Raw genomic sequence first — 4,908 nt, forward strand, 5'->3', positions numbered from 1 at the left:
AAAATGACTAGATATTTTACAAATTTAAATATAATTATCATTATGCAAATTCAGTTTCATAAAACAACATCTCTATCATATAGGTCTTAGAAATTCAACTGCTTACCACTTAGCACTTTAACCTAATTTTGAACATTTACTAAACCATTGCTTTGATCTAGAGGAACTTTTTAAAGGCAAACTCTCTGCTTGCAGTATTTATATTTTCTTTCATAAACCTGAGACAAGAAAAGTAGTCTACATAGAAAAAAATTATAGGCCGGTGCCGCGGCTTAATAGGCTAATCCTCTGCCTGCGGCGCCGGCACACCGGGTTCTAGTCCCGGTCGGGGCGCTGGATTCTGTCCCGGTTGCCCCTCTTCCAGTCCAGCTCTCTGTTATGGCCCGGGAGTGCACTGGAAGATGGCCCAAGTCCTTGGGCCCTGCACCCGCATGGGAGACCAGGAGAAGCACCCCTGGCTCCTGGCTTCAGATCAGCACGATGCGCCGGCCGCGGCAGCCATTGGAGGGTGGACCAACGGCAAAAAAGGAAGACCTTTCTCTCTGTCTCTCTCTCTCTCACTGTCCACTCTGCCTGTCAAAAAAAAATTATAGTTTAAGGACAGTTAATTTTCTTCCTGGAACAATTTTGGGGTATGTTCTTTAAAATGTTACTAGATAAACAGTCATTTCACAGGTTCCAGAAAAACAGCCTGTGAGGGTTAAGAAAAATATGCTACAATGCAAAGAAGAAACTAATGCTGAGAGTCAACCTACTGCTGGAATCTTGGCAAAGCCATCTATGATAAGGTTCATGAGTCAATGTGAGAAAAATTATTTTTCCCTCATGCACAGAAATAGCCCACTCATATGAAGTGAAGAAGATTCCTGAAATATTCTGAGACTCAGTTTTCTACTAAGTTGAAGAGAAGCCATCGCTCCACTGTAATGATGTGATTTTCCCAGTCCCAGAGAAATAATCCTGCCACATGCGCTGATGTTCTGACGAATATTTAGAGAAAACCACTCTTAGGAGAAGGCAAGACTGGCCTCAGGGAATACAGTGGGGGAGGGAGGGAGATTATAGCTTTTTAGGACTGAAGTAGAGGTTCTTATTAATTGTTATGGACTAAATGTGTATGTACTCCTCAAACCCACACATTGACATCCAATCTGACTGTATTTGGAGACTGGGCTTGGGGATGTTACTAGGTAATGAGGGTGAAACACTCATGAATAGTATTCTTACATAAGAGGATACATTGAGAAGTCCAAGTACGCAATTGGAAGAGGGCCCTCACAAGAACATGCTTATGATGGCACCCTTATGTTGGACTTCCAACATGCACAACTGTGAGAAATAAATTTCCATTGTTGATAAGACATTTAGTCTATGATACTTTGTTATAGAAGCTTGAATATACAAAGACACTAATAATGGTTCTAAGTGTCCTAGAAACAGTCTGTCTACTACCCTATTGTTGGTAGAGTCAGACACAAGAGATACCTAGTAATTGAGGAAATACAGATTCTCATTTACCATGTGACTTTCACAGGACATCTGATGTGAAATCTGTGCAAAATGATCCAGAATAGGACTACTATTCCAAACCTGAGGTTTACTGTTATCTAATACTAGATTACACTGTAATCTTTCTACTTGTCTGGGTTCATCTGCAAGGTTAGTGTGGATTATGAGGAAGAGAGTCCAAGTCTGCCACTTGGAGAAATTGACAGTGGTGCTGCTTCTTCCTTTCCTTTTTAAAAGACCACAGAATATTGTAGTTTATGAGTGTCTAGGAGAGGGGGTTATGAGTTATATTTTTAACTTAAGCTTGCTCTAGCAGAATGCACACACAACAACAAAGTTGGAGTCAGAGAAAAAATAAATGCAAAGATAACTGACTCGAACAAAACATGAGAAAGAAATAAAGATAATATGGTCACATTAAAAGAAGGCATGATGTGGGTATTTGGCCTAGTCACTAAAGACACTGGTTAAAACATCTACATCCCACTGTGGAGTACCTGGGTTCAATAGCCAGCTCTGTGGTGAGGCCAAGGCAACTTCAGCTGGCTGACAAGGTCACAGCAGGTCTGTCTCAGCAAGGCCTGAAAATGACAGCTGCAGTCTTTTTGGTGGTTTTAGGTTTGTTGGGAACTATACTCTGCATAAGAAATCTGGAGCTTCCTGGTGGTCCCACTAATGATTGCTGTATTCCTAATTTTAGGGAAGTATGCTTAGTCTCATTATCCCCAAAATGTCCATTGCTTTATAAAATTCTAATCAAATCAAATGATGCTTTACTCAAGATTGAGCTGTTTGTGGAAAAGAATTAAAAGGCAACAGACTCCTTGGTATATACTTCCCACTAAACAAAGATAAATATTATTAAAGCTTTAATTCGATATATGCAACAAATACTACAATGGTTAGGATGTCAAAACTGTAGAATAGATCTAGTGAACCTTTAAATAAGTACAATAAAGAAATTAGAGTTACAGAAAGAACTGCAAAGAGGGGATACATTTCAAAAAGGGCCTGCTTTAAACATTGGAGCTTCTAGTAAAGATTAGATAGGTAATATTTTAGCTTATGTAGCCAATTTCTGCATAGCTCGACAGCACTCTAGGCCTTGGCTTGTGTGGGCAACCATTATCTCATGCCTGTCTATAATTGTAACACATGCTCTGAATATGCCCTTGAAAATCGTTGTCATGCACCTGTCTCTGATTGTAACCCATGCTCTGTGTATGCCCTTGAAAGTCAAAGAAATTGTAACTAGATGTAGACATACAGTCTAGAGATAGCATAAAATACAAGGTCAATGGTTCTAAGAAAATGAACAACAGACTTTTTATTGTAAGAAGAAAGAATCATTATGTGACTTATGATATAAAAATAAAGTCTGGTGCTCAAGAGCCAGAGTCATGCCATCAGCCTTGCTGTGAGTGCATCTCTCATTTCTTTGACTGCTGACACCTCACACACCTTGGGACTCCTGGATTAGCTGGAGCTGGTCTTCGGCAACTCTGGTTCCAGACTCCAGTGTTCTGTTAATGTGGATGCTGAAAGGTAGCTGGTGATGATTTAAATAATTTTGTTCCTGTCACCAACCAGGGAGATCTAGATTGTATTCCTGGCCCCTAGCTTTGGCCCCGACTCAGCCCCAGAGATTGGGGCAAATGATGAATGGACGAGAACTTTTGTTCCTTTTGTCTGTCTGTAATGTCCCTATATGTCTCTACTTCTAAAATAAAAATAAAAAGCAAAACAAATATCTATTTTCCTTGGCATTTGTGCACTTAGAAATACACTCTCCTGTTTATGAATCAATTACAGGATCCTTGTAATGGCTATTATTGCTACTCAACCTGTCTCCTTATTTCCTTTTGGTATCCAGTTTTTCTTTCATAGAATGTCCTGCTGACATTGTGAAAGCCTTGCAGCTTGGATCAGAAATGACCTCTGTAGTACTAGTAGTAGTAGATCCATTTAAATCCTCATCTCAAGGTTTGTATCCATTGACTGACAGAATAGATGCTTTCTCCCCATATTTGAATATGAAAGCACAGCATTTCAGTTATTCAGGATACCATTTAAAATTATTTATTAGTAGTAGTAGTAGTAGTAGTAGTAGTATTTGAAAGGTAGAAAGGAGAGGAGGAAGGAAAAGATAGGGAAAGGCAGATCTGCCATCTTCTGGTTCACTCTTTAAATCCCCCACAACAGCAGAGGCTGGGCCAAGCCAAAATCAAGAGCCCAGAACTCAATCCAGGTCTTGAGTGGCAGGAACCCAAGGACTTGAGACATTACCTGATGCCTCACAAGGTGCACATTAGCAGGTAGCTGGAGTGGACCCAGGACCTGTTGTGGGATGTGGGTGTCCCAAGGGTGTCTTAACCAATATGCCAAATGCTTGCTTCATTTTTAAGGACATCAATATGGGTTTAACCCAAGATATGGAAGAAGGCAGAGCCAAGAGATTACCAGAATAAATATCACATGTTGTATGGTCCTCCAGGTATCCAGCTCTTTCTCTTATCTTGACTGAGAAACACAGAGTGCCTCGACCACGCTGTGACCTGGCCAGCTACATTTCACCCTATAGACTTGAACTCGAGGCTTTAACATTACCAGGCAGTGGTAAAGGCATTTAAAATGTTGTCCCCCCCCCCCAAAAAAAAAAAGAGAAACCACCTCTGCTGCTGAGTAAAATTCCTTAAAGCTCCACATAAAATGGATGCAAACATACCCAGATAGAGCACCTTTCTCTTGCTGGCTACCCAAGGGAAAGCCGCAGCACTGTGCAAGTCATCTTGATCCTTAGAGATCCTTTCTCTGGTATCCCAACCCACTCCCATCTCAGGATAGTTTGTGGTTTGGAGTACTCCACTATGAAAACTTCATTGCCTATACTTTGGAGTCAGCACCAGCTGTGGATTGATCTGGGGCAGAATACATTGGCATTCATATTCAATTATTTGTATCCCTATAGCAAAATACAGCATTGAAGCCTAGCGACTGATAACTTCCCACACATACATATAGTCTTCTAAGATTACCTGAGAGATGCTTATAGTTTACATTCTTTTTACTTTGTGTTTTAGATCTCAGTATGTCTTCAGATTAGGCTGAATATGCCTGTTGAATCTGGAACATACCATTTTTCCCAAATATCAATGTATGGAGCAGTTCTTCCCCATGGCTTAACATGTCTATTCCAGTGGAGTATTTGGCAGCCTTTATAAACTGCGGTAAATATAGTTTTCCAGCCTGGAACCGAGGTGGTGGGCATTCCACATAGAGTCAATGGTGGGGTGCTGTTGATAAAACACCATAAGCAGAGGAGGTATTGTGATGCTGCCAGCCAGTGTTCTGCTGTATAATCCCTTTTCTGCATTGAGCCTCACCGATTTTTCCAGCTAG

The sequence above is a fragment of the Oryctolagus cuniculus genome, chromosome 2 (assembly GCF_964237555.1).
Source record: "Oryctolagus cuniculus chromosome 2, mOryCun1.1, whole genome shotgun sequence".
Lineage (NCBI taxonomy): Eukaryota > Metazoa > Chordata > Mammalia > Lagomorpha > Leporidae > Oryctolagus > Oryctolagus cuniculus.